Source organism: Cryptomeria japonica, chromosome 5 (genome assembly GCF_030272615.1).
Source record: "Cryptomeria japonica chromosome 5, Sugi_1.0, whole genome shotgun sequence".
NCBI classification, from domain to species: domain Eukaryota; kingdom Viridiplantae; phylum Streptophyta; class Pinopsida; order Cupressales; family Cupressaceae; genus Cryptomeria; species Cryptomeria japonica.
The window spans coordinates 619,098,336-619,111,094 of NC_081409.1; positions in this window are offsets into that span (position 1 = coordinate 619,098,336).

Genomic DNA, 12,759 nt, shown 5'->3' on the forward strand with positions numbered 1-12,759 from the left:
CTAGTGCTATGTATTTACTTTGTAAATGGAGTAGTGATTTAGACGACTAAGAGGCAACCCATAGCTGCTTTGTCCACCACTCAAGTATGTTAGTGTAAATAGGTCTTTACCTATGTTAGCACCTTGAAATTTTAAAGAAATTTGAAGTACTTATGTTTAAAATTTGACAAAGGCACATAGCATTACTCCTACAAAAGCTTTGCCTAAAGGTTAGGGTTACGTTTTTCCTTGCCCTTTTAATCCATTTTGAATTACCCTTGGTGGGCTTTACTTTTTCTCGGTGACCTATTCGCCTAGTTAACTATGAATTAGGCTCTTTCTACATTGGTTTTTTTATCATGGATTAACCGACCCCATGTTCCTGTGTTTTAATTTTTCTTGGTTTTCATCTCCTATGTTGGCCCTAAGTATATCCTATCCTTATAATGTTTAATTTTTTTTTACTTGTGTTTAGCCCTTTCCCCATGGCCCCCTTTTAGTTATAACATGTATTCATGTGCTTTAATTAATACCTTAAGTGATTGATTGCATGTTCATAACCATCATGGCAAGTAGCTGAGACAAGCTATAATCTAGCAATGTAGTCGTAAACAATCACAACAAGTGTTGGATTGCATCTTCATGGCTTAGGGATAAGAGTATGGAGTTAGTCTGCAAAGTGGTGGGAGATTGCTACTTGTCATTTGATCACACTAGTGAAAGGAAGGTTGACATCATGAATCATGGTCTACGAAGTTGTGAGAAGACACAATGTATCAAGTGAGACCAGTGAATGAAAGATTAATTGTTACATGAACTGTTAGATCGCATTGCAAGTTTGCAACAGTCAAGGTAAACTGCTAGTTAGCCTTGCGATGTTATGATGGGGTATTGAAGGTTATAAAAAAGTTTAAGTCACTGTAGACACCTAAAAATGTCTCATTGATCATGTATTAATCATTCGTCTAATTGATTAAATAATTCTTTAATTATTTAATTAAGTTAATTAATCTTATCCTTCTAATTTCATATTTCCTCATAATCTTACTCATATTCTATTTTTCATTTTCATTTAATCATTTTAACCATTTTCTAAATGTTAATTAAATATTTATTATTTAATTAATTATGGTTAATTCCCCAATTTATAAAATCTTTATTATTTAAATAAATTAATTCTCAATTTCTATTTCCTATTCTATCATCATTTAGTCATTTTAATCATTTTCTAAATATTGATTAAATTCAATTTCTAAATAATTAAATAGTTTCCTTAAATTATTTAATTAGCTAATTAATTTTGATCAATTCCCCAATTTAAATAATCTTTATTATTTAAATAAACTAATTACTCTCAATTTCTATCTCCAATCATCTAATCATTCAACTCTTTTCTAAATATTAATTAAATATTTATTATTTAATTAATTGTGATTTAATTCCTTTAATTTAAATAATCTTTATTATTTAATTAAAGTCCATTTCTAACATAATTAAATAGTTTCTTTAAATTATTCAATTAACTAATTTATTCTTCTAGTTCCCCAAATACTAATTTCATTTAATTTCATATTCTTCTAATTTCTTCCAAATTCAAATACATGTGCATGATTTCAAAAATCAAATAGAAAATCAAAGTCAAGTTTTGAATATGTTCAAATACTAAATTGAATTTATTATTTCAATTATTTGAATAATATCTAATGCAAAGATTAAATTAACAATCTAAATCTAAATGCAAGCACATGCTAAATTAATTAATTAAATCATTTATCTCTTCAACTTCTATTTCCATCTTTCAGTTAGCTTTTTCTAAATTTAGCTCTCTGTGTCATCTTCTTTATTTCCTCCAATCATCATTTTTCTTCCTTCAGTCAGCTTTTTCTCAGTCAGTTGACTCAATTAATATATTCAATCTATTGAGTTTCACTCCTACAATCAGCAGTTCAACTATCAACTTGCATTTGAGCTCACCTGAGTTCACACCTCTTGATCAATCTGTTCCACCTTTCAATCAATCTCATTCAAAAATCTATAAATTGAGCATTCAATCCTCACAATTCCTCTGAATCATGAACTTTGAATCTTTGTGTCTCTTGCAGGTTACCAGCGCAATATCTGAGAGCCATCATACCACGAAGAGGAGAAGAGCAATGGAAGCCATATGCAAATCTTGGAATAGGGAGTTTTATTTGAATTGATTTATAATTCCTATTTTATTTGATCTTGTATCATTTCATTGTTAGTTTGTTAAATTCTTTGATTAGATAGGGATTCGTGATTTCCCTTGTTTCTACTTGATTACTTTGTTAATAGAAGATGAATTTTGCATCCCACAGTCACATCATCACAAGGATAAGATAAAACATGTCTAGGCCCTACAATCCCATGAGATCCTTACACATGTCAGTGATTGTGAAGCTTGTGAGTTATCCAAGGCGGCAGTTGATGCACTCGATCAAAAGGGATTTTGATTTTTCTAGTGGGCGTCAATATATTTTTTAATGGTTGAGATTTAAGCTTTTTCTCTAGGGAATTTTTACCATCCCGACTCACATTGATACTTACAATCGACATGGATGTGTCAACACAGGGAATCACATTAGATTGAAATTTGATATGTACAAAAGAATATTAATTTTGATCAGGTTGCTAGTTTGTGACATTCTCAGAGTTTAAGTTTATGATCTCTTTGTTCACTGCATATCTTTCAAAGAGATTTGGCAAGATGCTCTCTATCTATGTGTATTCAATGGATATGAAATATTATCTTATGATCCAACTTGATAAGAGAGCTCATGCAAATAAATGAAGAATCCTAGATCATCTACAACTACTACTACCTATAAAGAGAAGAAGGAGAATGTCTATCTCTGTCAAAAGATCTAAAAAGTTGTTTGTATTTATCCCGTCAGGCGGTCACCTAATTTTTTGAAGTAAAAGACTCGAAGCTTGTTGCATCCTTATGTTTCTATAAAATGATATTTAAGGCCTTATGTCAAGGAGAGGTTTAGATTAGAAGTATTATTCAAAGTCTTTTTCAAGCATTTTCACTAAGAGTAAATTTGCATACCAAAATTCCATAGGTTCTACAATATAGTACTATTTTCCAATTTCATGTCTTATATGTAGTCTTTTGCAATGGATATGTGAGGCAATACATAGTTCTAAAAATATTTTGAGATCAAATCTAATGAGTTCTAAGTTGTTCATATCACATGTTCTCTAAAATCTTGTTTAATTGGTGAATAGTCAAGGATTTCTAATTTTACTTCTACATTGTGTTGTTGAGTGTGTATGAATTTTGGCTTTATGTAAAGTAGGAGATTAAAATGCTTTAATTATACATAGGGATTTTGTAGAGATCATATCTGATTGTGGTGCAACTTGTTCATTCATTTTATGCAATGGCTAGTATAGGGTAATAGTTATACAAGGCAAGAGATGTTGTAGTATTCTCATGTGTTATACTACAATAATGGTTCATCTAGCCCAATGGATAAGAAATGGTCATATGTTATGTTTTGCTAACCTTGGCATCTAAGATAAGAGAAAATCACTACTTTTCACAATCAATTATTTTTTTTGTTTTGAATTTTCAGTTTCAAAGGTAGGATATGTTGGCAATTTGGAGCAATTGATTATGTGTTGCATTGATGTTTTGTCATTGATGGCAACACCAGCAGTTTTTTTTTTTTACTAGTTTCCAGTTGCTTCCGGTAGAGTGGTTGGATTATGATATTGATTTGGTATGCTCCCGTATGCTTTGGTTTGTGGAATTGACTTGGATTGGTTATTCATGCTATTCAGATATGTACCACGATCAGCTGGTTAGGGATTTGATGGCTCAGATACTATCATTTATTCTACTAAGCCTTTTGGTTATCGGTAAGAGTTTTACCGATAGAGCTTTGTTGAAGATCTTTTGATGCACGTGATAAGTGGTGTTGGTGTGACTTCTAGATGGCTTTCGGGATGTTGTTTGTTATCTTGTTCGTTTTCATGTTGATCGGTGGTGATGGATTTGGTTTATGGTGACCTATTTCGGGTGTGGTGCTATCTAGGTTATGGATTGGTTTATGTAACGTGTTGGTGGATGATCCCAATGCATTATCAAAGGGATTTAGGTGGATGATCCTGATGCGTTATCAAAGAGATTTAATGATTGGTTTACATTGTTTTTGGGCCTATCCGACTTGGTTAATCATTGGATTGTGGGTTTGTGTTATGAATTTATTGTATCATCTTTTAGGTGGCCGACCTAATTGTTTAGGTCTCGGGTTGGTATAAATATGATGTAAGATCTCTTTGTAGATCATGGGCATATGGGATATAGGATTATCCATGTGTGAATAATGTTGTAATCATATGCGGAGGTTTTGGTCAATCATAGGTGATTGACTTGGGTTTGTGGAAGAGGTTTAAGGCTTCTGGTATTGAGCTTAACCATAACTGTACTTAGGCATAGGAGATGCTACACTTGTAGTTCAATCTTCATTCTGGATTGTAGTCCAATGTTTTCTATAGTTAGTGAGGCTCCTTTTGTGACAAGCAGTGTGCTCTAGGATGTTGGCCTTCCTGCATGTGCAAGCCTCTCATTTTGTAATCACATACTTAGTGCAGAAGTATTATCTGACTGTGGGTAGGCTTCCCATCATCGATTTTCCCTTTAATGGGTTTTCCATGTACAAATCTTGGTGTCATGTGTTATGGATGGATGGTAACTATTCTATGATTTATTTTTATTCTTAATTGCTATATTAGTTATTTTGGTATTTGGTTTATGCATTCCGGTATTGGGTTTATGTGTTCTGATAATAAGGATTTGAATGCTTAAAGTTATATAATATGTTGACAACTGATTCACCCCCCTCTCAGTTGCCCTTTGATTATCTAAGTTGTCTAACAATTTCTATTAGAGCCTGGTCATCTCCACAGAAGCTTAACCACTTGAGGAAGATCTTATGGCATCTAACAGTGCAAGTTCATCAAGTTCATCTGTAGTTGTTTTCCAGTGAGAAATTCCTAGGATTTATGTAACAAATTATAGGATATGGAAGATTCAGATGGAGACTAATTTGAGATGACTAGGAAAATAATTTTAAGAGATCACTGAGAAAGGTGTAACATCTTTTAATCCGGCATCTGGCAATCCTCCTCTGGCAGGCCTGGATAAGGAGCTCGAGAATGATTGCAGAGCTAGAGAATCCCTTTTGTGTACACTTTTTGATCATCAAATAATGGGACTAACTGACAAATCAACTACAAAGGATATATGGGACAAATTGGAAACTCTGAATGAAGGTGACCCTATTGTTAAAATTTTTAAACTTGATGGTTACCGGGTGAGGTATGAGAACCCGAAGATGGAAGAAGATGAAAGGATTACTTATTTTATGGAGAGAGTTAATGAGATTGTTCTAGGAATTTAATGTTGTGGTGGATCTCTGAGCAAAGATGAAATAGTTTCTAAACTACTAAGACATTTTTCATCGGCTTATAAGATGAAGGCTACTGCAATTAATGAGGTGAGAACTATGGAAAACACCTCTGTTAATAGGGATACTTTGGCTGGGAAATTATTTTCTTTTGAACTTGAGGAATTTAGACCTTCTGGAGCTATAAAATATGAACCTTCTTTTCATGCATCTACATCATCTACTGGCAAGAATGATTGGAAAGCTTTATATGCAAAGGAACTAGAGGATATGAAGAAAGGAGATGAAGATTTTGAGAAACTTGAAGCATTATTTTCTAGAAGAGTGCCTAAAGGACCAACAAGAAGTAAGTATGAAGGAAAATCACCTTCTAGATGCTTTGCATGTAATAAGATGTCCTGAAAGGAATTCAAGATTTGAAGAAAGTGCTAGAATATCTTTTAGGCCTAACCATGATTATCAGAACAAGCATAAGTACAGGAGGAACAAAGACAAATCATGTTACTTTGTTGATGAGGAAGGTGTGACTGGTTATGATGATGAACCGACACAAGATTCTGCTAGTGGATCCAACAATGGAAAGGATTGGGTATTTTTGGCTATCAAGGAAGATGATCCGGTACTTGAAGAGAAGGACCTTTCTACTAAAATTGAAGACAAGGATGAATGGGTAATTGACAGTGGATGTTCACAACATATGACTGGAGATAAAAGGAAATTCTTATCTTTGCAAGAACTTGATGGTGGTCTGGTTAGATTTGGAGATGCCAAATCATGCATGATCAAGGGAGGGGGAATAATATCATTGGACGGTAAGCATAACACTAATAATGTTTATTATGTTGAAGGTTTAAGGCATAATCTTTTAAGTGTAGGACAGTTGGTGGATAAGGGATTTTAGTTATAGTTCAAGGATGGAAAATGTAAGATTATCAACAGATCTGGACTAGAGATTGCAACGAGTACACAGACTAAAGGTAACATCTTTCATTTGAACTCTCGTGAGAATATATGTTTGATTGCACAAATTGATGAGAGTTGGCTATGGCAGAAGAGGTTGTGTCATGTAAATTTTTTGATTAAATCATGAAGATCAGTTCTACTAAGGTAGTTAGAGATATACTTAAGATTGTAAAGCCCTATAATTCAGTATGTAAGGAATGTCGAATGGGAAAGAAAATTAGAACTACTTGTAAGAGTATACAAGACAAATCTAATGATGTTCTTGATCTTATTCATACTAATTTGTGTGGTCCTACTAGAATCAAATGTTTTTAAAGTGATGGATATTTCATGCTAATCATTGATGACTATTCAAGAATGATGTGGGTTACTTTTCTAAGGGAGAAGTATGAAGCATTTGAAAAGTTTAAAATCTTTAAAGCTAAAGTTGAGACAAAGACATGGTTGAAGATTAAATGCTTAAGGTTAGATCAGGGTGGAGAATTCACATCTGGTGAATTTAACAGCTATTGTGAGAAGAATGGGACAAGGAGAAATTTTTCTACACCTCGGACACCTCAGCAGAATGAAGCTGTGAAAAGGAAGAACATAACTATCTTGATTGCAACTAGAACTATGATGATGGAAGCTAAACTGCCTCATGTCTATTGGAGAGAAGCTATAAGTATGACAATATACACATTCAACAGAGTTCATATAAAAGGAGACATCGGTAAGACACCTTATGAGTTATGGTTTGGCCATACATCGATAGTTAAGTATTTCAAAATCTTTGGTAGTAAATGCTATATCAAAAGATAAGATTACATTGGAAAGTTTGATCTAGATGTGATGAAGGAATATTTCTTGGTTATTCAAATGAAAGCAAAGCATTTAGATGTTATATCAAAAGATTGTAGAGAATTGCGGAGAATACAAATGTCAAGGTGGATGAGAAGAACAGAAGTCAAATCAGAACTTATGAGAAGGAACCAGTAGTGGAAATGATCATAACTGAGCTGGTAGCACCTACACTGGAATAGAATGTTGAACCAATTACTCCAGCATTATCAGAAAATTCAACAGTAACTGAACATCAAGGCAGAGGAATAGAAGATCAGAAGACTCCTAGGTATGTAAGGTTGAATCATTCAGAAGATCAGATCATTGGAGACAAAAACAAAGGAGTGATGATAAGAAGAAGGTTGGCAGCTGATGAGGTATATTTAATTTCTCAGTTTGAACCGACGTCAATAATTGAAACTTGTAAAGATGAATGTTGGATGAAATCTATGGAAGAAGAATTAGATCAGATAGAAAATGATTATACATGGATTTTAGTTCCTCGACCTAAAAATAAAAATGTTATTGGAACTAAATGGGTTTTTAGGAATAAATTGAATGAAGATGGATAAGTTGTGAGGAATAAAGATAGATTGGTTTGTAAAGGATATTCTTAGAAGGAAGGAATTGATTATGATGAAACCTTTGCACCAATAGCTAGGATTGAAGCTATGAGATTATTTCTTACTTATGTTGCACATAAGAACTACAAGGTTTATCAGAAGGATGTTAAGTGTGCATTTTTAAATCGAGATCTTGAAGAGGAAATTTAGATTGAGCAACCTGATACATATTTTCACTTTTAGATGACAAAAACATGGTTTGCAAGTTAAAGAAAGCTTTATATGGATTGAAACAAGCCCCTAGAGCTTGGTATGCAAGACTAGATAAATATCTTTTGAAGCTTGGTTTAACTAAAGTTAGTGCTGACAGGTATTTATATTATAAGATCACTGATGATGACATATTGATTATTGAAGTCTTTGTTGATGATATCATTTTTGGAGGTGAAGATAAGTTGTGTATGGAATTCTCTAACAAAATGGAGAATGAATTTGAGATGTCTATGATTGGGGAGATGAAATTTTTCTTAGGTTTGTAGATTACTCAAACTAATAAAGGTATTTTCATTTGTCAAACTAAGTATGCTAGACAATTGTTGAAGAAATTTGGGTTGGAAAATTCTAAATGGGTTGGTACTCCGATGGTTACAAGTGAGAAATTGACAAAGATAAATGCATTTGCACTAGTAAATCCTACAAGGTACAATTCTATGATTGTAAGTTTGTTATATCTGACTCAGACTAGACCAGATATAATGAATGCAATTTGTATTGTATCAAGATATCAGAGTGATCCTAGAGAGAAGATACTACTAGTTGCAAAACACAACAAAAAAGGTTAAACATAGGAAGGAAAATGACCATTACTCCTTCTTGGTCATCTCCCTTGCACCCTTCTTGTCAATCGACCTTGACTAGATACAATTATCCAAAAAAAACAAGAGAAATTTAATAGCATAATAAAAATCATTAGGCAAACCTCATCCCTAGAAGAAAATATTTTTTATTTTAGTCATAGTCCATGTTTTTCTCTTAATATCTATGAATGTTTCTCATTTTAATTGCAGTCTAGTCTAAGTTTTTCTAAATGTTTCTCATTTTAGTTGCAATCTAAGGTATTCTGATTTCTAATTCTTAGTTAATAATGGTATTCATTTTTTCATTTTGTGAATTTACATATTTGTAAACTTATAATAATCTAATGTATAACATATTCTCTTATAGTTTTATATATAGATAACATCATAACAAAAAGCACACTTGAAATTTTCAGAATTCATGATGATGATGATATTATTTTTGAATTCTAACTATACAAGTTTTTTTTGATATATTTTCTTGGCTTTACACATATGGCTATTAAAACCCATTTAAAAGAAATTATTGTTAGATTAGGACACTCTTCTTTGAAAAATATTCAAGAACAAATAATTATTTCTTATTAATACAACTTGTAGAGATCTTTTAATGGTTAGTTTTTTTTGTCCAAAATTATATTTTATACACCATTATTATCTATTACTTTATGTATTTAACCATTTGATTTTATTCAAGAAAATTTAAAAGAAACTAAAATTTTAGAGGAAAATGAGTTGAGTGAAAACTTACCTGTATAAAGCAAAACAAAAAAAAATTCTTGAAAGAAAATTCCGAGAACAAGTACTCTCAAAACTTATAATAGAATAATATCTTTGACTTTTATATTTAGAATAAAAATTTCATTAGTCATTACATTAGCAAGAGACATGTAACAAATGATAAATAGTCTCACTACATTGCTAAAGGTGATTTGATAATTTAATGATTAGTGTAAGTGTTCATAAGTAAGATTGTATGTGTTTTATTTAAAGAACAATTTATTAAATAGGATATAAGTTCTTTCACTCTTCAAAGTTTAACACCTTGGTAGTAGAAATATTCCTTTCCCACAAAAATCAATTATATAATCATTTTAAATACTTGAAACAACACATGAGATAATTGACATAGTTTTTATGGTTTTGATAGTCAAATTGATATTGAAAACTTCCTAACACAATACGAAGTCCTTCCTTGATGATTCTATAATATTAAAATTATTTATTTTAGTTAGGTTAAGAATATTCTCATGTACTTTACTATTAAATATCTTATTATTTCTAATACCAAAAATTAAAATTAATTCATGTATATATAATTTTAACAGACAATGTATATAATTATTCCATGTTACAATCAAAATTCAAATCAAATGGAATATTTCAATTTCTAAATAATATAATTTCAACCTTATGGTTTCACTTTCATAAAGCTTTACTAATAGACTGATAATCAACTAATTCAAACAACCATTCTTATTCTTAACAATAAAAAGATGATAATAGTTAAAAAAGTAGAATCTTTAAAAAAATCATATGTGACACTTGTTATATAAATTTAGACATAAATCAAACACTATAGGATAAATATAAACCTTTTTATCCCTTTCTCTTTCAATTATATTTTTTAGTTAATTATTAATAACTTTTCCTCTTTATCTAATCTTCATTGTATCTTAAACATATATTCATTTGCTAACACTAAATGTATATTATTTTTAAGCGAATCTTATTTTTGATTTTATTTGCGTTCACCACTATATTCTACTATTACTTTAAAGAACCAACATAAGCTAACTATATATAAAACAAGTGCCATATAGTAGCGAGTACTTGCCTTAATAATTTTTAGTTTAATAATAATATTTGTTATAATTATCATCCACCATTGATAATTATCTTAGGAGGTGATTTTAATGCCATCTTGTCTCAGAATGAGAAACAGGGAGGCAATCCTACAACACCTAAGGTTATTGAAGACTTTAGATCTTTTGTGTCTGATAACGCCCTTTCTGAAGTTTCACCTTCTAATGGTCAAGTTACATGGACAAACCGGAGAACTTCCCTTCAAATTGCAAGTAGATTGGATAGGTTTTCGACTTCATATGAATGGATCCTTTAGAAATATACTTTCAGCTCTAAAATTCTATCGTTCTCCGGGTCTGACCATTTTCCTGTCAAATTATGTCTAGATAAACATGAAATTTCTCATCATAGATATTCTTTTGAGTTTGAAATAATGTGGTTTCAACACCCACATTTTCATGCTCTACTTCATCAATGGTGGGTGAGTGCCCCCTTCTGCAGGGGGAACACAATGTTTCAACTTTATATGAAAATGTAGTTTGTAAAAGCAAATATCAAAGTCTGGAATAGGAAAGTATTCAAAAATATCTTTGCACAAAAAAAAAAGGTAGAGAAGGAATTAAAGGACGTCAATGAACATATATTTTCTATTGGGATTAATCCAGAAATTTTCTTAAAGCAGAAGCATTTACAAAGCTATTGGTAAGAACTGTGCTTTAGAGAGGAGGAATTCTGGAGACAAAAATCAAGGGAATTATGGCTAAAAGAAGGAGATAAAAATACTAAATTCTTCCAGGCTTCTGCAAAGATTAAGCAAGCTACATCTACTATCTTTTCTATAAATTCCTCTTCTTCGAGGGAAAAATTAACTAATGAACAAGAAATTAGGGAAGAGGGTGAACTCTTCTATAAAAATCTTCTTGCTCCCTCCCCTCTTTTTGTTTCTGAGGAGTCTAGTGTCGACATATTGTTAAACTCCATTCCTTGTTTGATTTCATAACGTGATAATGATTATTTGATGCAACCTTTCTCTCTTGCTGAACTACAAGAGGTGGTATTTTTTATGGCTCCTGACAAGTCTCCAGGCCCTAATGGTTTCACCATACTATTCTTTCAAAAGTGTTGGGAGGTTTTAGGCTTTGATCTTTTAATGGCTTCGGAGGAGTCAAGATAAAAAGATTTTATTCTCAAGAACTTCAATTTAACCCATCTTGCTCTTATTCCCAAATCTAATAACCCTCAATCTTTTGCAGATTTTAGGCCTATCTCCTTATGTAATTCAGTGTACAAGATTTTCACAAAAGCTATCTATCTCCGGTTAAAATCCTTGATACCTAAGTAATATCTCTTCAACAAGGAGGTTTTGTTCCTGGCAAGGAAACATCAGAAGGTGCGCTTGTGGCCCATGAAGTTCTGCACTCAATTAACTCTTCACAGTCCCCTGCTTTTATAGCTAAATTAGACATGTTGAAAGCATATGATAAAGTATGTTGGTTCTTTCTTTTGAGAGTGCTTAAAAAGTTTGGCATTTTGGATAAGTGGTTCAAATGGATCAAAAATTGCCTCTCTAGGGCACATTTTTCAGTTATTGTTAATGGTAATCCTTCTGGTTTTTTTCGAGCCACCCAAGGGGTTCGACAAGGTGACCCACTTTCACCTTTTCTATTCATTATCATGGCAGAAGCTTTTAGTAGATTGGTCAATAAGCAATTGAGTCTGGGTTTCTGGAAGGGGGTATGCATCCCTAATACCTCAATTTCTATCACCCACACCTTATTTGCAGATGATACACTTTTATTCGGTTATTCCAATATACAAGAAGAAAAGCATATTAAGAAAATATTGGATATATATACTTCTGGATCTGGATAGAAAATCAGTGTGCAAAAATCTAAACTATTCATATTCAATACTTCTGAAATGGTGTCTAACAGCATTATCCAGACATTGGGCTTTGTAATGGATTCTCTTCCATCATCGTACTTAGGTATCCCTTTCTTTATAGGAGTAGGGAAACCTTCTTTTTGGAATTCTGTGATTGACAAATTAAAAAGAAAAATTTATGTATGGAAAGCTAGATGATTATCTCTCTCAGGCAGAATCCTTCTTGTCAAAACTATTTTGGCTACAATTCCAAACTACTACATTTTAGTCCTTCAAGCCCCGAAATCTATTGTCTCTCATATCGAGAAAATTATTCAGAATTTTATTTGGAAAGGTAATCTTTCAAAAGAGAAAAAGATCCCGCTTGTGTCTCTCAACAAAATGACTCCAAGAAAATCTACGGGCGGGGTGGGTCTGCATGATCTATCAAAAATGATTAAGGCCTTT